The following is a 26,915-nucleotide window of genomic DNA, read 5'->3' on the forward strand; positions in this document are numbered from 1 at the left end:
TCAGGGGGATGAGTGGAAGACGGCATTCAACACCCGGGACGGCCACTATGAGTACCTTGTAATGCCCTGCGGTCTCTGTAACGCTCCTGCCGTCTTTCAAGAGTTGGTCAATGACATCTTCCGTGACCTTCTCTACTCCTGCGTGGTGGCGTACCTGGACGACATCTTGGTCTTCTCTCCGGACCTTTCTACTCACCGGAGGGATGTTCGTCAGGTCCTGCTCCGGCTCAGGCAGAACCACCTCTACGCTAAATATGAGAAGTGCATCTTTGAGCAGACTTCTCTTCCATTTCTGGGCTACATAATCTCTCAGACCGGCCTACAAATGGATCCTGAGAAACTGTCTGCCATCCAGAAGTGGCCCCGACCAGAGGGGTTGAAGGCTATTCAGCGGTTCCTGGGCTTCGCCAACTATTACCGCCTCTTCATACCGCACTTCTCTTCCCGGACTGCCCCTATCTCTGCGCTCACCCGTAAGGGTACTAATCCCAGAAGATGGCCGCCCGAAGCTGAGGAGGCCTTTCTTTCCTTAAAACAGGCCTTCTCCTCCGCCCCGGTGCTGCATCGTCCGGACGGCAACAAACAATTCTTAGCCGGGGCGGTACTTACCCAAAAGTCATCTTCCGGAAGAATGGTAACCTGCGTTTTTTTCTCCAAACTCTTCTCCTCTTCTGAGCGCAACTATTCTATTGGAGACCGAGAATTGTTAGCCATTAAGCTGGCACTGGAGGAGTGGCGTTACCTGCTCGAGGGGGCTCTTCACCCGGTAATCATTTACACGGACCACAAGAACTTGGCTTACCTTCAGAGCGCCCAGAGACTTAACCCGTGCCAAGCCCGGTGGTCCTTGTTTTTTGCCCGCTTTGATTTTGTTCTTCATTTTCGCCCGGCAGACAAAAACATCAAAGCTGACGCCTTGTCCCGATCATTCCTGGTATCTGATCTAGAGGAGGAACCTAAGCACATCATTGATCCCGCCAGAGTAATGCAAGTGGCTCCCGTGAATCTAAATCGTCTCCCTCCCGGTAAGACGTTCGTAACTGTACCTGATCGGAAGAAGGTCCTACACTGGGGTTACTCGTCTAAGCTAGCTGGCCACGCCGGTCAGAAAAAGACCCTCCAGCTTGTTACCCGGCATTACTGGTGTCCTACCCTGCACAAGGATGTAATAGACTTTGTTTCTGCCTGTGTGTCCTGCGCCCGCAACAAAGTTCCGAGACACCTGCCAGCCGGTCGCCTTCTTCCTCTTCCAGTACCTGCTGCCCCGTGGCAGCATATTGCTATGGACTTTATAACGGATCTTCCTGTCTCTGCCGGTTGTACGGTCATTTGGGTGGTGGCTGATCGCTTCTCCAAGATGGCGCACTTCATTCCCCTGCCAGGTCTCCCGTCTGCACCCGAACTGGCTAAAGACTTTATCCGCCACATCTTCCGTCTCCATGGCCTGCCCCTCCACATCGTGTCAGATCGTGGGGTTCAGTTCACCTCACGCTTCTGGATTTCTCCTCCGCTTACCATCCACAGTCCAATGGTCAAGTGGAGCGGATCAATCAGAACCTGACCAGTTACCTCCGGCACTTCGATAATGCCCACCATTCGGACTGGGTGGATCTCCTACCATGGGCCGAGTTCTCTTATAATAATCACGAGAGTGAATCTTCCTCCAAATCCCCGTTTTTTGTAGTCTTCGGTCAGCATCCTCGGATCCCATTTCCCGTCTCCACCTCGGTGGACAATCCGGTTGCGGAATCTCTCGTTAGCGAATTCTCCTCCATTTGGGAGAGTACCCGATCCGCACTCCTTCAGTCGTCCGAGCGGATGAAAAAACACGCTGACAAACGCCTGGATCCTCCACAATTCCGTCCTGGAGATAAAGTCTGGCTCTCATCCAAATATGTCCGGCTCAAGATTCCTTCCTACAAGTTAGGGCCTCGGTTCATCGGCCCACTGGAGGTTATCAAACAGATCAACCCGGTGGCCTATAAATTAAAACTCCCGGCCAACTTACGGATCCCCAACTCCTTCCATGTATCTCTCCTCAAACCCGTGGTACTTAACTCTTTTTCCAAGTCTACAGGTACGCCTCCTGCTCCGGTTTCCGCTGAGAACGAGTTTGAGGTAGAGAACATTCTGGCCACCAAAAGGGTAAGAGGAAAAACCTTTTTTCTGGTAGATTGGAAGGGGTTTGGTCCTGAGGAGAGAACGTGGGAGCCCCGGGAGAACATCCATGCCCCTCTCATCCTTGATAAATTTCTGTCTGGCCTAAAAAAGGGGGGGCCTAAAGGGGGGGGTACTGTAGCGTCGGCGTCCCTGCCTCCTGCTAGGCAGGGACGCTGTTCCCCTCACCTCTCCGCTCTGTGCCCGGCGTTTTCCTCCCGCTCTGCTGGCAGCACGCGCTGCTTCCCGGCCACGGTGCTTAGGGCGCGCGCGCGCGCTCCCCCTCTCTTAAAGGGGCCGCGCGCGCCGTCCTAAGGAGTCCCCGGCCAATGGCCGGAGGACTTCACCATATATAAGGCACCTCCTCCAAAATGGAGGTGCCCGAGCAATGTTGTTGCAAAGCTTTCACTCTGCTTCAGCCCTCAGGTCCCGTTACCAGTTACCTGCCAGATTCCTGCCTGTTACCTGCCAGTCACCTGCCAGATTCCTGCTTGTTACCTGCCAGTCACCTGCCAGATTCCTGCCTGTTTCCTGCCAGTCACCTGCCAGATTCCTGCTTGATACCTGCCTGATATCTGTTTACCTGCTTGCAAGCCTGCGGTCCGACGGTCTGCCTTCCGACACCTGTCAGTCTGTCTATGGACCAGCCTGCCCGCTCACCTGGGAGCGCTCATCTGCTACCTGCCTGCTAGCCTACCTGGAGGCTCCGCCGTCACTTGCCGTGACCACCTGCCTGTCCAGAGACTCTTGTCTGCTCACCTGGGAGCGCTCATCTGCTACCTGCCTGCTAGCCTACCTGGAAGCTCCGCCGTCACTTGCCGTGACCACCTGCCTGTCCAGAGACTCTCGCCTGCTCACCTAGGAGCGCTCACCTGCTACCTGCCTGCTAGTCTACCTGGAGGCTCTGCCGTCACTTGCCGTGACCACCTGCCTGTCCAGAGACTCTCACCCGCTCACCTGGGAGCGCTCACTAGTCACCTGCCTGCTGTCCTTCTACCCAGAGACTGTCCCTGTCACTTGCCGTGAGTACCCGTCCTTCTACCCAGAGACTGTCCCTGTCACTTGCCGTGACTACCTGCCCTTCTACCCAGAGACTGTCCCTGTCACTTGCCGTGACTACCTGCCCTTCTACCCAGAGACTGTCCCTGTCACTTGCCGTGACTACCTGCCCGTCTTCCCTGGGAGCCACCCGCTTCCTTACAAGGACCGCCCCCTTGTATAGTTGCTCAAAGGTTCCGCCTCCCAGACCCGTTACACTCGGATAAACTTATCCTCAGAAGCAGAGGTGACTCTTGGTCTTCCTTTCCTGGGGCGGTCCTCATGTGAGCCAGTTTCTTTGCAGCGATTGATGGTTTTTGCAACTGCACTTGGGGACACTTTCAAAGTTTGCCCAATTTTTCGGACTGACTGACCTTCATTTCTTAAAGTAATGATGGCCACTCGTTTTTCTTTACTTAGCTGCTTTTTTCTTGCCATAATACAAATTCTAACAGTCTATTCAGTAGGACTATCAGCTGTGTATCCACCTAGCTTCTGCACAACACAACTGATGGTCCCAACTTCATTTATAAGGCAAGAAATCCCACTTATTAAACCTGACAGGGCACACCTGTGAAGTGAAAACCATTTCCGGTGACTACCTCTTGAAGCTCATCAAGAGAATGCCAAGAGTGTGCAAAGCAGTCATCAAAGCAAAAGGTGGCTACTTTGAAGAACCTAGAATATAAGACATATTTTCAGTTGTTTCACACTTTTTTGTTAAGTATATAATTCCACATGTGTTAATTCATAGTTTTGATGCCTTCAGTGTGAATGTACAATTTTCAAAGTCATGAAAATACAGAAAAATGAGAAGGTGTGTCCAAACTTTTGGTCTGTACTGTACATACCAGGATAAAGATGAGGGGGCCATACATACCAGGATAACGCTGAGGGGGGCATACATAACAGGATAAAGATGAGGGGGCCATACATACCAGGATAAGGATGAGGGGTGCCATGCATACCAGGATAGGGATTAGGGGTGCCATGCATACCAGGATAGGGATTAGGGGTGCCCTGCATACCAGGACAGGGATGAGGGGTGCCATGCATATCAGGATAGGGATGAGGGGTGCCATGTATACCAGGATGGGGATTGCTGTGCCATGCATACCAGGATAGGGATGAGGGGTGCCATGCATACCAGGATAAGGATGAGGGTTTCCATGCATACCAGGATGGAGGGGTTCCATGCATACCAGGATGGAGGGATGGCAGGCATACCAGGATGCGGATGGGGACCACGTATAAAAGGAAGGGGGGCATACATACCAGGATGCGGGATATTGTCAGAATTGGGGGACATTACCCCTATACCAGTGTCAGCAGAAGACCCCCCTCCCCCTTAAAAGTGCATCATGAACACATTTTTTGCTTACATTTTTTTTTTTTCCTCCTCTAAAACCTAGGCGCGTCTTATGGTCCGGTGTGTCTTATAGTCCGAAAAATACGGTAATAATTCTATTAAAATATACAGTATTTACACAATATAGTAAAAATAATGTTGAAATAATAGGTGAGTCCTATATTCATTATTAGTCAGTCTAAATTATGAGACCGCTATATTCCACAACTGTCCAAATCATCTACCTATACCTATAAACTATAATTGAGGCGGATAGTCTATTATCTAATATATATAATTGTGTTATCCCGTCTGTCTGTCTGTCCAGGAAATCCCACGTCGCTGATTGGTCCGGCCGCGGCCAATCAGCGACGCGGGATTTCAGAACAAGATGGCGGCCGTTAGCGGCTCACCCTCACACGCTCACCCTCACACGCACACCCTCACACGCACACCCTCACACGCACACCCTCACACGCTCACCCTCACACCCTCACACGGTCACGCTCATATGCTCACACGCTCACACGCACACCTCCACACGCACACGCTCACCCTCACACGCACACCCTCACCTTCACACACTCACCCCCACATGCTCACCCTCACACGCTCACCCTTACACCCTCACCCTCACACTCTCACCCTCACATGCTCACCCTCACACGCTCACCCTCAACCGCTCACCCTCACACGCTCACCCTCACACGCTCACCCTCACACGCTCACCCTCACCCTCCTACCATCTCACCCTCATAAGCTCACCCTCACACGCTCACCCTCACCCACTCACCCTCACCCGCTCACCCTCCCAAGCTCACCCTCACATGCTCACCCTCACACGCTCACCCTCACATGCTCACCCTCACCCGCTCACCCTTACCCGCTCACCCTCACATGCTCATCCTCACACGCTCACCCTCACACGCTCACCCTCACTCTCACCCGATCACCCTCACACGCTCACCCTCACACGCTCACACGCACACCCTCAGACGCTCTCACCCTCACACGCTCACTCTCACACGCTCACCCTCACTCGCTCACACGCACACCCACAGACGCTCACACTCTCACCCTCACCCGCTCACAAGAACACCCTCAGACGCTCACACCGTCACCCTCACACGCTCATCCTCACATGCTCACCCTCAAGCGCTCACCCTCACACGCTCACAACCACAAGCTCACCCTCACACGCTCACCCCCACACACTCACCCTCTCACGCTCACCCTCGTCCTCACACGCTCACCCTCACACACTCACCCTCACATGCTCACCTCACAAGCTCACCCTCACACGCTGACCCTCACACGCTCACCCACACAAGGTCATGACCACAGGCTCACCCTCACCCTCACACACTCCCACGCTCACCCTCACACGCTCACCCTCACACGCTCACCCTCACACGCTCACCCTCACACGTTCACCCTCACATGCTCACCCTCACACGCTCACCCTCACACCCGCACACGCTCACCCTCACACAGTCACCCTCACGCTCACCCTCACGCGCACACCCTGTGCTAGCCGGTCATCTCCCTCACACGCTCACTATCCGTACCTGGATTGTGATATACAGACATGTAAAACTAGCCTAATACTGTGGTGATTACCGTAAGTCTATGCTAAATTCTTTCAGCATTGTATATATATATATGTACACTCAACTCTATGGCCATAGTAAAATCTTTTATACCTATCTTGTCTTTTACAATAATGTGCCTGATGTTGAATATCCAATATTGCATAGTGCTGTACATTTTTGTGAGTAATGGTATAATGTATTATTTATTACCACAGATCTACTGTATGTTCATTGACCTCTTATTGGCACGAATATTGAACTTTACATTTATAACTAACTAGAGGAATGTGTATCTTACAAATTTTCAGCTTCATCCAGAATATCTGCAACAAGTTCTATATGCACATTGACTAGCTGCATTATACTAAAAAATAGAATTTATACATACTCTTTCTGGGTTACTTCAGTTGTCAACTCTTCAATTTGCTTAGAATATAAGGCTACTTCCAGAGATGACTGATTTATTTTTATATTTAGTGTATCAATTTCATCCTAAGAAAAGAAAAAAGAAAATAAACCATCGTTATACTGTTTTCTTGCACCATTGGAAGAACTTTAGGGGAGATTTGTTAAGCTATATAATTTTTCTGGCAGGAAAATAAATTCAGAATGTTAGTGTAAACATTTTTATTTTAAGCATCTCACTATTAAATTATAGCAGAGATTTAGCCAGGAAGGCATCATTAAAATATAAGTGTAGGTGAAGTGTTGCAGGTGTCCCTTTAACTATACAACTTATGCATCTAACTACATTACAAAGCAGTACAGTTAACTTTACAGGGTGGTGCACAGTGAGCAGCATTGGCTTCATGTGAATGTGAAAGTTTAGGTTGTTATAGGATAACAGGTATGTAGGATTTATTTCTGTGATCTATTTTATTAAATAAAATATGAAACGTCAGGTGTATTTTGCAGTGGCTTGTAGCTGCATGCAAGCATATTGTGCACATTTTAATATACACAGTTAATTCTTCTAGTATACTACAAGTACAAACTAATTTTGAACTTTCAAAATGATACTGAGGGGGTCTTTCTTATACAGTGTTTCAATCACGTACAATCATAGTACGTAGGACTGTTGATAGCTTTCTATCCTGTCAGTAGCAGCAGAAGCAGGGCTGACATCTCCAACTCTAACACCAATCTCACAGACGCATTGAAACGCACCCAACTGCTGCCATTTTTTTGTTGTTTTTGCTTTCACTCTTTCCTTCAGGGTTCTTTGTGGGGTAAAAACTGAAAACAGAAAAGTGTGTAAGTTCTTTGGTGCAGTCATCACCCGCCTTGCATTGAGTAAGCTACACTAGCAGGGGCGTACATAGGATTCATGGGGCCCCATAGCAGAAGTACAAATTGGGCCCCCCCCCCAAAAAAAATGTAAATGATTGTCAGGGTGACAGAAGAGCAGATCACACAACCTTCCAGCCTTTACATAGTAATTTTCCTCCTGCTGACGTCCTAGGCCCCTCTTTCATTGTCCCATAAAGTGTGATACCAACAAAAGTGTCCCCCCAAACACAGTATGATACCCCCATGGTGAATTCTTCCACATGCGCAGTATAATGACCCTACTGTACCTCACCTCAACTCCCAGGGCAAAGTTTGCTGACCCCAACACAGTATGATCTCCCAATTGTGAGCCCTAGAGCTAGAGAGGATGTTAGGTAATAAGGGAGGGTGTTATACATAATAAAAGATGAAACTATATAACTAAGGACGGCGCTATACATAATAAGCGAGTACACTATATACTAAGGGCGTATGCTATACATAATAAGTGAGTACACTATGTACTATACATAATACAGCTACATTCCTGCATCTGTGTGCAGTGTCAGTGCGCTGCCCTGTTTTACAGATGCATTGAGCATGTCCTATTCTAATCCTCAAAATCGGATCAGAACAGGACATTCTCTGACCCTCACAGATCTCATTCTCAGATCCGTGATTTTCATGGATGTATAAATGGATCTATAAAACTCTACAAGTCCATGGACGATCCGATAATAAAAAAACTGACATTTCACACAAATGTGAGAATGCAGCCTAAGGGATTTTACATGTAACATTATCACTCCAAGTCATACAGCGCAGATACAGAATAATATTTACATCCAGGCACTTACCACTGACGTCTCGTTTGATCAGAGTCGGTTTCTGCTGCTTCTTCTCCATCTGGTCAGACCTTCATGTCGACATCTCCCAGTCACGATTCGTCTTGTCATGATGATCTCCAGCCTAGATAATAACAAGGTCAGATATATTGTATATATACATGTGTCTCCCCCATACTGCACCCCTGACTACAGATATGTACCCCCCCATTAATATACTATTAGCCACTTGGTAATCAAAATATAAAGTGATAAGCAGCACTGTGCCCACCATTAACTATAATCTCCACCAGCCAATAATATAAATTATTCAGTCTCTGTGATTCTCCCCAATTAACTGTAAGGCTATGTGCACACGGAAAATATACAAGCACCCCCAATCATTGCTCTGTCCCAGCACCTCCATCATTGCTCTCTCCCAACACCCCCGTCATTGCTATGTCCCAGCACCTCCCGTCATTGCTTTCTACCAGCACCCCCAAGATTGCTCTGTCCCAGCACCCGTCATTGCTCTCCCAGCACCCTCGTAATTGCTCTCTCCCTGCACCCCCGTCATTGCTCTCTCCCTGCACCCCCGTCATTGCTCTCTCCCTGCACCCCCGTCATTGCTCTCTCCCTGCACCCCCGTCATTGTTGTCTCCCAGCACCCCCGTCATTGCGCTCTCCAAGCACCCCCATCATTGCTCTGTCCCAGCACCCCCATCATTGCTCTCTCCCAGCACCCCCATCATTGCTCACTCCCAGCACCCCCATCATTGCTCTCTCCCAGCAGCCCGTCATTGCTCTCTCCCTGCACGCGTCATTGCTCTCTCCCTGCACCCCCATCATTGCTTTCTCCGAGCACCCCCATCATTGTTCTCTCCCAGCAACTCCCGTCATTACTCTCCCAGCACCTCCATCATTGCTCTCTCCCAGCAACTCATCATTGCTCTCCCCATCCCCGTCATTGGTCTACTAATCCCCATCATTGCTCTCCCCGCCCCATCAACCGCATCACTTCACTACCCAGGCCCACTATTGCTCTCCCCAGACCCATCCGCGCTCTTCCCAGCCCCACCATTGCTCTCCCGAGCCCCATCAGCCCCACGATTGCTCTCCCCAGCCCCATCAGCCCCACTATTGCTCTCCCCAGCCCCATCAGCCCCACTATTGCTCTCTCCAGCCCAATCAGTCCCATTACTGCTCTCCCCAGAGTTTCAGTAAAAATAAAAAAAAACACTTACCTCTCTGCCCGTTCCCCCGCAAGCTGCAGAATCACTGCTCTTCCCAGACCCACCATTGCTCTCCCCAGACCCATCAGCGCTCTCCCCAGCCCCATCAGCCCCACCATTGTTCTCCCCAGCCCCATCAGCCCCACCATTGCTCTCCCCAGCCCCATCAGCCCTACCATTGCTCTCCCCAGCCCCACGACTGCCCTCTCCAGCCCCACCATTGCTCTCCCCAGCCCCATCAGCCCCACCATTGCTCTCCCCAGCCCCATCAGCCCCACGACTGCCCTCTCCAGCCCCACCATTGCTCTCCCCAGCCCCATCAGCCCCATTATTGGTCTCTCCAGCCCCATCAGCCCCATTATTGCTCTCCCCAGCATTTCAGTAAAAATAAAAAAAACACTTACCTCTCTGCCCGTTCCCCCGCAGGCCGCAGCATCCTTGTTGTCTGCAATTTCCTCCCTCACACAGGCCCGCGCTGCATGATGACATCATCAAGCAGCGCGTGCCTGTGTGAGGGAGGAAGCGGCGGGCAGGAAGCAGAGGATGGATCTCTGCAGCTCTGCTGCCATTCTGTCCTGTCAGCAGTGGAGCAGGGAGACGCTGCACCGGCGGACCCCCCGGCACAGCTGCACCAGCAGCGGTATGTCCGCCCCTGGACTGCTATGGGCACCCCCAGCTCACGGGTCCCATAGCAGTCGCGTGGTCTGCCACCATTGGCGGTACGCCACAGTACACCAGGGGTGTTAGGCAGAAGTAATTTAATCACTTGGCATCACAACCAATTTTGGTCTTTGTGACATGCAGGGGAGGGGGGATATGATAATTAAGCATATAGGCAGGGATTTGGGGGAATAATAAGCACACAGGTGGGGTTTGCTTGGTGTCCCCTGGATGCCAAGCCTGTACAAAATAGAATTGATTAAAGTGCTTTTCTCTGCAATCAAACCTCTACTATGGGCCATACAGGTAAGTATAGATTTACTTTTCTATACCCTGTATGGCCATAGTAGAGGTCTGATAACTCCAAAGTGGTGACAGATTCCCTTTAAGGACCTAATGACATACAGTATGTTTTGGCCTTCGTTGGCTGAATTATCCCTACATTTCGCATATAGAGTATGCTATCAAACCACACGCCACACTTTACATACAGTACAGATTAAAAGTTTGGACACACCTTCTCATTTAAAGATTTTTCTGTATTTTCTTGACTATGAAAATTGTACATTCACACTGAAAGCATCAAAACTATGAATTAACACATGTGGAATTATATACTTAACAAAAAAGTGTGAAACAACCTTTTGCTTTGATGACTGCTTTGCACACTCTTGGCATTCTCTTGATGAGCTTCAAGAGGTAGTCACTGGAAATGGTCTTCCAACAATCTTGAAGGAGTTCCCAGAGATGCTTAGCACTTATTGGCCCTTTTGCCTTCACTCTGCGGTCCAGCTCACCCCAAACCATCTCGATTGGGTTCAGGTCTGGTGACTGTGGAGGCCAGGTCATCTGGCGTAGCACTCCATCACTCTCCTTCTTGGTCAAATAGCCCTTACAGATCCTGGAGGTGTGTTTGGGGTCATTGTCCTTTTGAAAAATAAATGATGGTCCAACTAAACTGTTACATCCCTGCCGGAGTGCTGGCATGGCTTACCACCTCCCACCATGTAAGACTGCCATCTTACCTATCAATCCAGGCTGCACACTTTGCCCCAGTACCTGCTGTGTCTCTTGTCTGATTGCTTAGGGCGGCGGCGTGGCTACTGCCTGATTCTTATAGTTACTGTGTGCGCACTCCTAATGCCTCCCCAGCCTATTGCTGTGAGTCACTGGATACTTACACCCCCTCCACCCAGTAGGGGGTGCCTGAGCAACACTTTCATTCAGTGTGTTCTGTGCAACTGAGTTGCCAGGTCCTGTCCTGTATCTTGTCTGTTCCGCCACCCTGGGGGCTGTATACCCAGGCCTGTTGCCTTTATGTGTGACTTCTAGTCTGCTTCCGCCACCCTGGGGGCGGAGTTCCCAGGCTCATTCCTGTATCTTGTTCCTGGTTCAGTTCCTGTCTGAACAGTGTCCTAGCCCGTTACCTGTTTGTCTCTATGTCCGAACCTTCCCTTTTCCTGCAGTGTCTGAACCTGCACCTAACTCCAACTCGTTGTCTCTGTACTTCTGTTTGTGAATTTTGTGTCCACTCGCTACTTCATTGTAAGTACCTTGTGTGTATCTGGTTCTGCTTGTCCCGTTTCCCTGCCTCCGTATCTACCTCCTGTGTACTAACTATCTTCCTGCATTTTCCAGTCTGTTCCATGTGAACAGAGCCCGGTCCTGTCTGCCTGCACCTTCTGCTCTGTTCTGCTCTGCTTGTTCACCGCACCTGCGGGTTTTGTTCTGCTCTGCTCTGCTTGTTCACCGCGACTGCAGTTCCACTCTGCTCTGCTTGTTCACCGCACTTGCGGTTCCGCTCTGCTCTGCTTGTTCACCACACCTACGGTTCCACTCTGCTCTGCTTGTTCACCGCACCTGCGGTTCCGCTCTGCTCTGCTTGTTCACCGCACCTGCGGCTCCGCTCTGCTCTGCTTGTTCACCGCACCTGCGGTCCCGCTCTGCTCTGCTAGTTCACCGCACCTGCGGTTCCGCTCCACTCCGCTAGTTCACCGCACCTGCGGTTCCGCTCCGCTCCGCTAGTTCACCGCACCTGCGGTTCCGCTCCGCTCTGCTTGTTCACCGCACCTGCGGTTTTGCTCCGCTCTTCTTGTTCACCTCACCTGCGGTTTTGCTCCGCTCTGCTTGTTCACCACACCTGCGGTTTTGCTCCGCTCTGCTTGTTCACCGCACCTGCGGTTTTGCTCCGCTCTGCTTGTTCACCGCACCTGCAGTTTTGCTCCGCTCTGCTTGTTCACCACACCGGCGGTTTTGCTCCGCTCTGCTTGTTCACCGCACCTGTGGTTTTGCTCTGCTTGTTCACCGCACCGGCGGTTTTGCTCCGCTCTGCTTGTTCACCGCACCTGCGGTTTCGCTCCGCTCTGCTTGTACACCGCACCGGCGGTTTCGCTCCGCTCTGCTTGTTCACCGCACCGGCGGTTTCGCTCTGCTCTGCTTGTTCACCACACCGGTGGTTTCGCTCTGCTCTGCTTGTTCACCGCATTGGCGGTTTCGCTCTGCTCTACTTGTTCACCGCATTGGCGGTTTTGCTCTGCTCTGCTGTCCACCTCACCTGCGGATCCGTTCCTACCTGCCAGTACCCGCCTGTCTGCATGCCAGCCGTGCCTGCCAGTGCCCACCTGTCTGCGTGCCAGCCGTGCCTGCCAGTGCCCACCTGTCTGCATACCAGCCGTGCCTGCCAGTGCCCACCTGTCTGTATGCCAGCCTAACCAGCCTGCTCCTGCATTTCCCTGAGTGGGTCAACAGCTGTGACCGGGGTCTGACCTGGAGTAGCACTTGGTCCCTCTGCTCGGTTCCTCCCAGGTTCACGGAGTCGACTGAGTGGCCGTGTGACCTTGGTCGGAACGAGTTGATACTTAGTTACGCCCCTCCAGGCACTCCTCGGTTCATGGTCCAGTGGGATCACTAATCATGCTCACGCCAGTCAGTCTGGGCGTGAGCGTGACATAAACGCAAACCAGATGGAATAGCATGCCGCTGCAAGATGCTGTGGTAGCCACGCTGGTTCAGTATGCCTTCAATTTTGAATAAATCCCCAACAGTGTCACCAGCAAAGCACCCCCAAACCATCACACCCCTTCACGGTGGGAACCAGGCATGTAGAGTCCATCCGTTCACCTTTTTTGCATAGCACAAAGACACGGTGGTTGGAACCAAAGATCTCAAATTTGAACTCATCAGACCAAAGCACAGATTTCCATAGTCTAATGTCCATTCCTTGTGTTCTTTAGCCCAAACAAGTCTCTTCTGCTTGTTGCCTGTCCTTAGCAGTGGTTTCCTAGCAGCTATTTTACCATGAAGGCCTCCTGCACAAAGTCTCCTCTTAACAGTTGTTGAAGAGATGTGTCTGCTGCTAGAACTCTGTGTGGCATTGACCTGGTTTCTAATCTGAGCGGCTGTTAACCTGCGATTTCTGAGGCTGGTAACTTGGATAAATTTATCCTCAGAAACAGAGGTGACTCTTGGTCTTCCTTTCCTGGGGCGCTCCTCATGTGAGCCAGTTTCTTTGTAGCGTTTGATGGTTTTTGCAACTGCACTTGGGGACACTTTCAAAGTTTGCCCAATTTTTCGGACTGACTGACCTTCATTTCTTAAAGTAATGATGACTACCTCTTGAAGCTCATCAAGAGAATGCCAAGAGTGTGCAAAGCAGTCATCAAAGCAAAAGGTGGCTACTTTGAAGAACCTAGAATATGAGACATATTTTCAGTTGTTTCACACTTTTTTGTTAAGTATATAATTCCACATGTGTTAATTCATAGTTTTGATGTCTTCATTGTGAATGTACAATTTTCATAGTCATGAAAATACAGAAACATCTTTACATGAGAAGGTGTGTCCAAACTTTTGGTCTGTACTGTATGCCAAAAGAAATAGGGCTCTAAAGTGACGTATACATAGCACAATTTGGTCCATATTTAATGAAGTAACCATTTTACCCATAAGGCTAGAGAAGAAGTATTATGGAGGAGATTACTAGTTACTAGAGGGAGAAGTTGCAGATCTCATTACATTGCTGCATGGTGGCTAGAGGGAGCTCTATGAGGCCAATACAACAAAGGGAATACATTGAGAGCCTCTTTGTCTGGACCTCTTGCTTAAGCTAGATTATTGCTGCCTGGGGAGTACAACAACAGGTGGCAAAAGACCTCACAGCAGCTGGGCGTCAGGCCTGCATCCGGCTCTCGGTTGCGGCTGCCATCCCTGCTTCACAGCCCAACAACTCTCACTCTTGTATGTCCTCTACTATGCTGCCTTCTATTATTCTCTATGAAGCAATCGCTATCACTAAGTATGCACTGTAGTAGTTATTGATGATGCTGGAGAGCTATGTTGAGCTGCAATGGTGTTGTTGGTGCTTCTAGGAGGTACGTATGTTGTGTTACACTATGGCATTTGTTTGATACTGTTAGACAAGTCTATTATATGAACCTTATTTACTGCAAGGTTTATATCCATTTCTATTAAGCAGTGAAGAATATTCTGGTATTTTATTTCTTGGATGTGCCATATTTTATGTATACAAATATGATATACTCTATATTCTACATATTAGGTATTGCCACAATTGAAATGATCGTTGAATAATTATATGGTATTTATATTGCACAGTATACTATTGATAGTCAATAGATTTTTTCCCATTCCTCCTCCAAAAAATAATTAAAAATTAATAGATGCAGGGGCAGACATAACAGAGGTAAGGGGGCTTACTTCTACTTCCAAATCAGGTGTAATTCTACATTTTATGAGCTATTGGACTTCAATGGGTCCATATAATGTTCTTGCACAGTAGCCCTTTTCTGTCTGTGTCCACTGCTGAATAAATGATGTGCACCCTCAAAAGGTGCCATTGAAAAGGGAAGCAGAAAATAAACAAGTTATGGCCCTTGGAATACTGCTATGAAAAACACAACATGACTGTTTCCTAAATAACTAATGGGTAATATTTACTTATAATTCCAGAGTGGGACCCCAGACTAAATTTTACTGGTGGCATCCCAGGCACCCAAGTCTAAGGCTGTGTTCACACGATGCGTATTTCATGCGTTTCCGCGGCGTTTTTGCAGTTGCGTAAACGCCGCGGAAACGCATGAAAAACGCATGGTAGAAGGGAAGCAATGTTCCCCAATGGAAATCCGCATGTGCTGTGCCCATGATGCGGATTTTTCCGCAGCGTTAACGCTGCGGTCAAAAATCCGCAGCATGTCAATTAATTTTGCGGAAACGCGGCGATTTCGCCGCCATTGACTTGCATTAGAACGCGCCAATTCCGCAAGACAGCATTTGTACTTGCGTAATTGGTGCGTTCTAATGTGCGGATGGTACCCGGGTGTGGAGGAGAGGAGAGTCTCGTCCACACCCAGGTACCATTAAAAAAGCTGTAAAAGAAGAATAAAATAAAAAATAAATGTATTCTTACCATCTGTCGGCCCGCGCAGCGCTCCCGCTTGGTTCCCGGCACTTACAGTGAGTTGTAGGACCTGCGGTGACGTCAGAGTCATGTGACGGGTCACGTGACGCTGACGTCGGCAGGTCTTTCAATTCAAAGTTGCCGGCAGCCGGGAGAACAGATTGAGCAGGACAGCGCGGGCCATCAGAGGTAAGTATATACACTCTCTCGGGTCACACTATATAAATCCATGCTGTTTGCATGGATTTATATAGTGTGACCTAGTTGTCAAGCACTTTCCAAGTGATGCTAAAATCGCCTGGAAAGCGCTTGTCAATCTGCATGCGGAAACGCATGTGAATCTGCATGTGGATCCGCATGTATTCTGCAGGAAAAACGCATGCACAATCTGCGTGCGTTTTTTCTGCCAGGGAGATGCAGAAATGATGCAGAAATTTTCTGCTTCATTTCTGCATCGTGTGCACATACCCTAACACTGCTACCAAATAGTGCAGAGTAAGCTATTGATGCAGCAAACCTTGTGAAAAACAACTGTGTCAGTCTAAAAACTTTTGGCCAAAATATCGACCAATACCTCATGTAATGTATTTATCTTATACATTATTTTTCATTTTTTTATTGCACATTTTCCATTTTTTGCAGGATGCAGCCAGGCCCTTTTGTTTTGGCTGGGTGAATTGGGGCATCTGTCTTGTGGGGTGCAAGTATATAGTGCTGGACAGCCCGTCTGATCTAAAAATATGGGCGTCATCAATAGGCTTTAAGCCAGGCACTGTGCATCACACGTAATTGTGTGACTGGAGTCCTATGCAAGCCCCATCTGTTTGCATTTTTAATACTACACAACTAACCCCTCCATAAATTGTTAGGTTTGTGAGTGGCTGTTGCATCAGTATTTTGCACATGTGCTGACCCCGCCTTTATTATGGAGGCTTGCTGCATCCTGCAGTGCATTGGTAATCTGACCTGGTGTTGGTAAGGCTGTTTTCTTTTCTGTGATGATTTTTGAATTTAAGATCCTTTTCTGTGAGGTGACTGTAGAGATACCAGCAATACAATCCAAGGAGTATATATTCCTGACACCCGATACCTTACTTTAAAAGTGGTATTTTCAAGTTGTTTATTGAGCAGCTCAGAGCTTTTCAATAGACAGCCTTACTTCCTGGTTTCTGGCAGGACGGGCGTCTCCTCGTTGAGTCACCGCTCTGATGAATAGCAAGAGCTGCAGTATTAGGACTCGCTCACACTAGCATACAAATCGGATGAGTGCTATGCAAGAAAAAAAAGAATTTCACTTGGACCAATGTTATTCAAATGAGACAGTGCAGATCTGCGTATTTTTTCTCAGGTATAGTCAGCGTGAGAAAAAAAATCACAGCATGCTGCAATTTGACTCCAAAATCTGATGGCTGCGAGAAAAAAAAAATAGGATGCCATACGGACCAGTATGACATCCAATTTTTACGGATATATTACAATTTTGTAGCATAAGAAACTGTAATTGGTCTTTTATTAATGATTAACTACGGAGTACAAAAATGTACTGCACACGGATCACAGGTGAGAAAAAAAAATGGTATCATTTTCTGGATTAGAATGGGACAATTTTTTTTTATTTTTAGCTCACCAACAGTTTTGCTTTAACAGTGGTTTGTTCTGGAGTCTACACTGCTATAGTTATATTTTCATATTGCAATAACATGGCATTTACACAAGCACACAGTTCCAGTCAGGACAACAAGAGCCGTGAATAGTAGACCTGCTCTAAATGCTGCCTGTGGGTCTGGTGATTTAGCAAGATTTATAACAACAGCTCTTCAAAAGTTGAGCGTGAGTGGGAGAAAGGTCAGCAAATAACTGCTGTATACAGATGAGCAGGAGAGAAATAGCAGGTACTGTATGTTAGGAGTTAACGCCTCTCCTGAATATATCTACTGCACAATCTTTGCCAGGTTCTGGGCAGGCATTAGTGATCAAGCTACATTGAAACCACCTGTACACTATGAAAGATAAAAGCTGTCATTGCAGGAGAATGACTGCAGAAAGAAAAACAAGTCAATTGAAAATGTGCTTATTTTCATGCTCTCTAACCAACTAAAGCTATTTAATAGTCTATGGAAAATAGAAAAAAAGGTGGCACTCACCGTCCTCTTAAAAAAACTTTAATTCATGTCTTTAAAGCATTGCAGCGGTGTGATCATGTGGATGCTGTACAGACGACGGCTGTTTGGCACTAGCTGCACTTCATTGGGTCCTGATAGGACCACAGGACCCGTTGAAGTGCAGATAGTGCGAAACAGCCATCGTCTGTCCAGGACGGTGAGTGCCACCTTTTTCTATTTTACATAGAGTATGCTATTTGAACTTTTTGTCATGGGAAGCACCCAAGTTCCCAAAGCAACAGTGTGATCCGCCTGTCCAGATTAGACTTGATTGTGTCAGTGTGATGTGTTTTCTGGTGTCGGCTTTTTTCTTTTTCTCCTCCAGTTGTAGTATATACAGATAAAGCTATTAAATAACTAGATAATATACCCTTAATATATGTGGCACAGGAAGAAGTTAATCAAATGATCAAAATGTTCCTACCACACATTCTTATCATGAGGAAGTTTGTAATTTCTACCCATCACTGAAAGAAAAGTTACTGTACAGCATTATAATCCAAAAAGTTGTATAGCAGTTTAATGAATTCCTGTCGTATATAATAAATTGAGTGGGGAAGCAGCCTAATGTCTGCACAATTGTTTAACCCCTTTCTGACGTGGGGCTTAATCTGAGCAAATCTGCTACGCACAGGCGATCTGATCATCGCCTGTGTGTAACAGAGGCAATCAGATAATTGCAGCTTCAAGTCTGCCATGGAGACTATTGAAGCATGCAAAAAGTGTAAAAAAAAAAAAAAAAAATGTTAATAAAAATATAAAAAAATATAAAAGTTTAAAATTTCGCCCCATTCAAAATAAAACAGTAAAAAAAAAAAAAAACCATACACATATTTGGTATCGCCACGTTCAGAATTGCCTGATCAATATAAAAAAATAATTAATCCAGTCGGTAAAAGGCATAATGAGAAAAAAATTCGAAACACCAGAATTAAGTTATTGGTCACCGCAACATTGTAATAAAATGAAGGGGTATCAATAAAAACATAGGCTCGGGGCGCAAAAAATAAGCCCTCACCCGGCCCCAGATCATGAAAAATGGAGACGCTATGGGTCTCGGAAAATGGCACCATTTTTTTTTTTTTGTAAACTTTGGATTATTTTTTCACCACTTACGTAAAAAAGAACCTATACATGTTTGGTGTCTATGAACTTGTAATGTCCTGGAGAATAACAATGGCAGGTCATTTTTAGCATTCAGTGAACGTGGTAAAAAAAAAAAAACACACACATTGCACTTTTTTGCAATTTCACAGCACTTGGAATTTTTTTCCCATTTTCCAGTACACAATATGGTAAAACCAGTGATGTCGTTCAAAAGTACAACTTCTCCCGCAAAAAATAAGCCCTCACACAGCCATATTGATTGAAAAATAAAAAAGTTATTGGTCCGGGAAGAAGGGGAGCAAAAAACGAAAACGCAAAAAACGGAAAATGCTCCGGTCATTAAGGGGTTAAATACGAGTTTAAACACATGGTGATTTTCCGTTTTTTGCGCTTTTGTTTTGTCCCCTTCTTATAACAGACATAACTTTTATAAGTTTCAGTTGACATAGATGTATGAGGGCTTGTTATTTGCGGGACGAGTTGTACTTTTGAATGATACCATCCATTTTATCATATTATGTACTGGAAAGTGAGAAAAAAATTCCAAGTGTGGCAAAATGACGGAAAAAGGGCAATTCCTCTTCTTTTTTTTTTTAAAGAAATTATATGGTAAAAATTACCTAGAAATATAAGCCTCCAGGTCAGTATAATTGCAGCGATACCAAACATACATTGTTTTGTTTTTTTTCATTTAACCGGTGAAAAAAAAAAAATTCAGCAGTTAGTAATAAATTTTTGTTTTTGCCATTTTCCGGGAGCTGTAACATATTTAATATTCAGGTGATGAACCTGTGTGAGGGCTTGTGTTTTGAGTCGATGTTTTTATTGAGACGATTTGGGGATAAAATTATGTCTTGATCGCCTGTTACTGCAATTTTTTACCCTGTTGTGACCGCCGAAATTCTACACCATTTACTGATCACATTAATTAATTTTATATTTTGATAGATATGACTTTTACAAACATAACAATACAACATATGTATATTTTTGATTTTTTTATTGCTTCATTTTTAATGTGAGAAGGGGGGGAGCAGATCTGAAATTTATATTTTTTTCATGTTTTAAAAACATTTTCTTAATTTTTACTGTATTTCTTAGTATCTTTATGAAGCTTAAATCACTCTCCTATGAATGCCAGCCACAGGATAACTGTCACAGCAACTCTTTGGCGCCCCACGATTGTGTGGAGGGTATGCCAATGGTTGGTCAGAACTGCGCAACCTCCGGGACACGCATTGTAAATGCTGCTGTCATAAATTAGTTAGGTCATTTAACAGATTAACAGACATGTTCGGAAATCAGTTCCACAAGTGGCTGTTAGAGGTAGCAAAAGCCAGGGAGTCAGCATATGACGTACCAGTATGTCTTATGTAAGTAAGGGGTTAAGCTGACTGCCTGGGCGATCAGGGAGTCAGATGTCAACAGAAGCAGTTTTCATTGCTTCTGTCTTCTCTGTTCTAATATAAACACTATTTAAGTAGAGCAGCATATGGAATGTTTCTATTGGTCCCAGTAGTCATGTGACTCGACACGTCTGCTTGGATTTTGGGAAAAGGAGGCTGTTGCTAGGTCTAACTATACCTAGTCCAAATCCTGACATCAGATACTGTACACAGAGTAACAGAGTTATTTGCTCCCCTGTAATTGCTGTGCAGCACCACTTACAGTGACCAAGTGTAACACACAAAAAAGTATTGAAATTAAAATATTCCCCATAAAATAAAACAATTAAATAATTATTGTAATGCTACCCAATTACCTTTAAAACATACAGTACAGACCAAAAGTTTGGACACACCTTCTCATTTAAAGATTTTTCTGTATTTTCATGACTATGAAAATTGTACATTCACACTGAAGGCATCAAAACTATGAATTAACACATGTGGAATTATATACTTAACAAAACAGTGTGAAACAACTGAAAATATGTCTTATATTCTAGGTTCTTCAAAGTAGCCACCTTTTGCTTTGATGACTGCTTTGCACACTCTTGGCATTCTCTTGATGAGCTTCAAGAGGTAGTCGCCGGAAATGGTCTTCCAACAATCTTGAAGGAGTTCCCAGAGATGCTTAGCACTTGTTGGCCCTTTAGCCTTCACTCTGCGGTCCAGTTCAACCCCAAACCATCTCGATTGGGTTCAGGTCTGGTGACTGTGGAGGCCAGGTCATCTGGCGTAGCACCCCATCACTCTCTTTCTTGGTCAAATAGCCCTTACACAGCCTGGAGGAGTGTTTGGGGTCACTGTCCTGTTCAAAAATAAATGATGGTCCAACTAAACGCAAATGTCAGCTCGCCTGTTCCCAAGAAAGTTCTGCACTACTACCACAAATGCATCCGAAGCTGCAAGTTCCAGAGGGTTGAGTTTTGTTCTGAATGTGTCATCATGCATTAGTTTGTTGATTTCGGGGCCAATAAAAATTCTGGCCTTTATTTTAGCCTCAGTTTTCAGTGCAAACCATTTCCATCACAATCGATTCCAAAAAATTTTATAAAACCAAATGTGAAGTGATGGAAGATAAACTTGAAGTGTGTATCGACCAGTGATTTGTTTTGTACATTGTACAGACCAACTGAGAAGCCTCCATTTCATTTTGTAATGATTGCTTTCATTGCGACTGCTTCATAGGCACAAGAAACACATATGCTTTGTGTATCCTAACTGTAGGCCAAGCAGCAGTGCTACCACTTTCAGGTCAACACAAATTTTTCATTTATGTTCTGAGTATTTGACCATTTTCAAAATTAACTCCATTAGAAAAATGGGTCTCTTTCATCCCAACCGCATGAGCCAATGGAACCGATGTTTTTTTTGTTACCATTGTGCAACAAGACAGGTTTCAAACTCGCTTTTCTAGAGTCTATGAATAGCATCCATTCATCGGAACATGTGTACCATCTAACCCCATCATAAGACATCAGTACAGAAACAGACATCACTTTCTATTGCATAGTATGCAGCTAACCTAGTGTGTTGATGACGAAAGTGCGAAGTTGCAGTACCTCGTTGTAGCAAATTCCATTCCCGAAGTCTAGAAGCTAGCAGTTCTAACTTATCTTTAGATAATAACAGATGTCTTATCAGATCATCTAAATCTGATTGGCTCAGCAAGTGCGGCTGACCCTATGGATGTACTTGATCAGAAAAAACATCATGCCAATCAACATCTTCTTCATCAGGATCAGAATCGCAAGTTTCAATTGCCATTCCTGCTGCAAGAGGGGCAGGCACTGGATACTCTACATTGTGTGGTACTGGTTTAAGAGCAGACTCAGTCAGGATACACAATTTATGGCCTGTTTATCTTTGAATATTCAGCGATTTTAGTCATGCAAAAATAACAGTCTGGTGATTCTTCTGCTCATGCCAAACCATCGGCACTGCAGAAGCCATTCCTTTCTTTTTACTATTCAACCACTGTGTTAGCCCAGAAAAACACACAGTGCAACAAACATGAGGAGCCCAGCTTTTCTCTTGATCTACAATTTGACAGTCAAAATAATACATGTAAGGAAGACGCACTCACTTTGTCAGATTCTTGCACTGATCATAAGTAGTGTATTTTCCACATATGTAGCTGAAATTATCTGGATTGTTAACACATTTGCGTCTATCCATCTTAAGGTTCAAAACTGCTAGCACTATAACAGATAACAGGCAAATTCGGAGTTCATATTTGGAATCGGCGCATTTAATTTAGTATTTATAAATACATTAATGCCAAAAAGAAAAAAACAGATGATATCGGCCCCTTAAAAGATGATAATAACAAAATAATTGTAGAGGACAAAGAAAAGGCTGAGATATTAAACAGGCACTTTTCATCGATGTTCAACAACAAACCGTCTGTTCCAGGGATTTTTCAACAGGGCAAAAACAAAGTTCATCACCTGATATAACTAGTTTAACACAAAAAGAAGTACACCTGCGTCTAAGCAAATTAAACATTGACAAATCCCCGGGCCCAGATGTTATTCATCCACGGGAATTGACAGACAGCTGAATCTCATTTTCTTAGACTCCCTTGTAACAGGGGTAATGCCACAGGATTGGATGATAACTGATGTGATACCAATATTTAAGAAAGGTAAGAGGGTGGATCCAGGTAACTACCGTTCAGTAAGTCGAACATCGGTAGTGTGCAAAGTTTTTGAGGGCATCATCAGAGATGATCTGAATAGTTATATCGCAGAGAATAATATAATAAATGATAATCAGCACAGATTCATAAAAAATAGGTCGTGTCTAACTAACATGCTGAGTTTCTAAGAGGAGGTAAGTGCAAATCTGGATTTTTGTAATGCGGCTGATGTGATTTATCTGGACTTTGCAAAGGCATTTGATACTGTACCACATAACAGCCTTATACTGAAGCTATAGAAGGACTTGGGCGAACTATATGCAGATGGGTAAGGAATTGGCTAAATAATATGAAACAAAGTCGTCATAAATGGTACATTCTCTAAATGAGATATAGTCAGCAGTGGGTTGCCGCAGGGATCGGTGACAGGACCGATTCTTTTTAACCTGTTTATTAATGATCTTGGGGATGGGATTGAGAGTAAAGTGTCAGTCTTTGCTGACGACACCAAACTATGTAAGATATTAAAATCTGATCTTGACATTACGATATTGTAGAACGATCTGGATAAGATGACTAAATGGACAAACACTTGGCAGATGAGGTTTAATGTAGATAAATGCACCTAGGATGGAGTAATCCTATTGCTGCATATACATTAAATGGGAGTATACTCAGGACCACAGAACAGGAGAAGGACTTGGGTATTCTGGTTACAAGTAACCTGAGCAGCAGTACTCAATGTTAAGCAGCAGTCACAAAAGCAAACAAGATTTTAGGATGTATAAAAAGAGAAATTACATCCTGCGATCCCGATGTACTGTTGACCCTTTATAAATCACTGGTGAGGCCACATCTGGAATATGGGATCCAGTTTTGGGCTCCACATTTTAAAAAGGATATTCAGAAGTTAGTCAGTTCAAAGGTGGGCAACTAGATTATTACAAGGAATGGAAGATCTCTCATATGATGAGAGGTTGGAAAAGTTTAGCTTGTTTAGCTTAGAAAAACGACGCCTCAGAGGGGATCTCATTTACATGTATAAATATATGTGTGGTCAATACAAAGGACTAGCACATCACTTATTCCTTCCAAAGACCATACTAAGGACCAGGGGGCACTCATTATGGGTGGAAGAAAGGCGATTCCGGAGCCTAAACAGGAAAGGGCTCTTTACAGTCAAAGCAGGCGGACTATGGAATGCCCTACCACAAGAGGTAGCAATAACAGACACTATAACAGCTTTCAAAAAAGGGCTGGATGATTTCCTCAATACACATAACATTGTAGGTTACAGTTAAATTAGACAAAATGTTACAAGTATAGTTGAAGGCTGAACTTGATGGACCTACTGTAGGTCGTTTTTCAACCTATGTTACTACTATGTTACTATGTTTCAGGAAAATATTAACAGAATATTAGCCACTTCTCCCAAGCCCTCTCCTGTAGTATTAGTCCAGAGATGACAATCTACAGTGTATTCCTGGAAATTATCACCCACAGCCAAAATAGCTTACACAAACAAATGCCAGCCAAGAAGTGTTACAAGCTACTTAGAAGGCTCAGGGGGTGATTAAAACACAGGATTGCCATAATTTGAGTGTAACTGGGAAAGCAGGTTTCCCGGGCTTCAAAAAGAAGTTTATAGACACTTAGACTCCGAAACAAAATCTGAACTACTGTAAGTTCCATGCATCCGACAAATAACGGGACCTATATTTTTAGTGGCAGAATCAGCCAAGGAGAAATATGCATATTCCCTGTCACTGTAAGAGTCTGCGTAGAGCTGTAGCACAAAAACAGCAGAATAGCAGACTGCAGCTTTGCGATGTGTGGTCTCTAAATGAAGGTAACATCATAATGGAAAAAATGGCGTCGTTTGCAAGCTTCTGCGATCAACGAACAATGAGTTATTGCAGAAGTTAGCGGTTTTAATAAAAATGTACAGGCTGGAGACTGGCCCACATGATGTCACCACAAGGGGCGTGTGGACAGATCTCCTCTTAGGTATAGGAGAACTCATGGACAAAAGAGGAACACTCATTGCCAGGGGGGGTATAAGGATTATAAGCAACGGGTTGCGTTCGATAACGATCAAATCAAACTGGGGAGCCCCTCCTCCACCTATACTGAATCGTCGCAGCGATCTTTATAGAGTAAGTTGTCTTCTTTTATCCTGTTTATTTTATGTAACTGCTTATGTATTTTAATGTCTCCTTTGTAACATTCTTGTATATATTTTTCCTAAACACTGCTTCCCTTTTGGATTAAATATAGAATTGAATAGTTCTGTTTTTTTTTGTCCTGTAATCGTTCCCTCCCCCGAAACCATATACGCTACCAATACGCAGGCGTCCGGCCAGGTCTGTATTATAAGATAAGACATACTTTATTTATCCCGGAGGAAATTGCGGTATCACAGCAGCAGAACACAGATCTCGAAAATGACACATATGATAACATAACATTTGGAATGCTTTAGACATTGCTTTTCAGACATTTGTTAAACACCCCCATAGCTGTTGGAACAAACGATTTCCTGTATTTTTCCTTTTTACACCTTAGTTGTACTAGGCGATTGCTGAATGTGCTCTTCTGTTTCGCAAACAGTTCATAAAGCGGGTGTGTGTTGTTGCCCATTATAGCTCTGCACTTCTTCTTAATCCTATCCTCTACCACCTCTTCAAAAGTCCCAAGCTGTAGGCCCACCGTCGCGCTAGCCTTCTTGATAAGTTTGTTGAGCTTGTTGGCGTCAGCAACACGCACACTGTTACCCCAGCAAATTATTGCCGCAAAGGTGGCACTAGCCACAATGGATTGGTAGAACACCTCAAGCATTTTGCCACACACATTAAACGACCTTAACTTCCTTAGGAAGTACAATCTACTCATCCCCTTCTTGTAGACCTTCTCCATGTGGCACTTCCAGTCTAGCTTGCTATCCAGGTAAACCCCCAAATATTTGAAACTGTCCACCATCTCCACATCCTGACCGTCAATGGTAACAGGTAGGCATACCTTCTTGCACCTTCCATAGCTCATCACCAACTCCCTGGTTTTCTTAACATTTAGTTCTAGATGGTTAGCCTGGCACCATACTACAAAGTCCGCAACCACCCTTCTAAATTCCTCTTCATCCTGGTCCTTCCCAATACCGCCAACTATCACAGAGTCATCCGAGTACTTCTGGAGGTGACAACGGTCTGATTTATACTGAAAGTCAGCTGTGTACAATGTGTAACATACCTGGCGGCGTCCTTGCATGGTGGTCCATCTCCCACTGTGCAAGAGCGCGCACTTGATCTCCAGTCCAGAATGTCTCTCTGGCTTCCCTCCATGCTGTCTGTTTGTGTCTGTTTCTGCTGCTTAAGGGCGGCGCCCGATCACTTCCTGCTTTTTGTACCTGCTGTGGGTCACACCCCTTGTGCGTCCTCAGCCTATTGCTGTCTGTCACCTGGTATATAGCTCAGCTGCTCCCATCTATCCCTGCCTGAGCATAGTGTTTCATTCAGTGTGTGCTTGCACTCTGAAGGTGCCAGGTCCCGTTCTTTGTCTCCTGCTTTGCGGTATCAGTTCCCGTGTTTGAACTGAGTCCTGTCTATTTCTCCTGCCTTGCGGTATCAGTTCCCGTGTCTGAGCTGAGTCCTGTCTATGTCTCCTGCCTTGCGGTATCAGTTCCCGTGTCTGAACTGAGTCCTGTCTATGTCTCCTGCCTTGCGGTATCAGTTCCCGTGTCTGAACTGAGTCCTGTCTATGTCTCCTGCCTTGCGGTATCAGTTCCCGTGTCTGAACTGAGTCCTGTCTGTGTTCTCTTGTCTGCCTATCCTGGAGGCTGTATTTCCAGGCCTGTCTGAACTCGCTCCTAGCCTGTTCCTCCCGCCTTCTAGGGGCCGATTACCTAGACCTGTTCCTGTATCTTGTCTGTCCTGTCTGAACACGCTCCTTGCCTGTTCGTCCCGCCTCTCTGGGGGCCGTATTCCCAGACCCGCTCCTGTATCCCGCTGTAGTGTCGGTCTCCTCCGTA

At 45.8% G+C, this 26,915-nt stretch overlaps 1 protein-coding gene and 1 long non-coding RNA gene across 7 annotated transcripts in view; one reads left to right on the plus strand and one right to left on the minus strand.

Annotated features, from left to right (window-relative positions):
- SYCP1 (synaptonemal complex protein 1) overlaps positions 1-16,729 on the minus strand; it is a 204,450-nt gene extending 187,721 nt beyond the window's left edge. For 4 of the 6 annotated variants that reach the window (XM_073667118.1, XM_073667123.1, XM_073667122.1 and 1 more), the window contains exons 1-2: positions 16,503-16,729; positions 6,524-6,627 (exon numbers count right to left, since the gene is read on the minus strand). The gene's annotated coding sequence lies outside the window, so the exon portion shown is untranslated. Of the gene's footprint in view, positions 1-6,523; positions 6,628-7,302; positions 7,372-8,261; positions 8,374-16,502 lie in introns of all 6 variants that reach the window. The other 2 variants (XM_073667120.1, XM_073667121.1) reach the window with 2 other exon arrangements.
- Positions 16,453-25,175, plus strand: LOC141226056 (uncharacterized). Its single transcript, XR_012293291.1, has 2 exons — positions 16,453-16,511; positions 20,754-25,175. It is a non-coding gene; the product is annotated as an uncharacterized lncRNA (long non-coding RNA).
- Positions 25,176-26,915: the final 1,740 nt, after the last annotated feature.

This window comes from Phyllobates terribilis, unplaced genomic scaffold (genome assembly GCF_046119375.1).
Source record: "Phyllobates terribilis strain yellow unplaced genomic scaffold, ASM4611937v1 Scaffold_2__4_contigs__length_985480577, whole genome shotgun sequence".
Lineage (NCBI taxonomy): Eukaryota > Metazoa > Chordata > Amphibia > Anura > Dendrobatidae > Phyllobates > Phyllobates terribilis.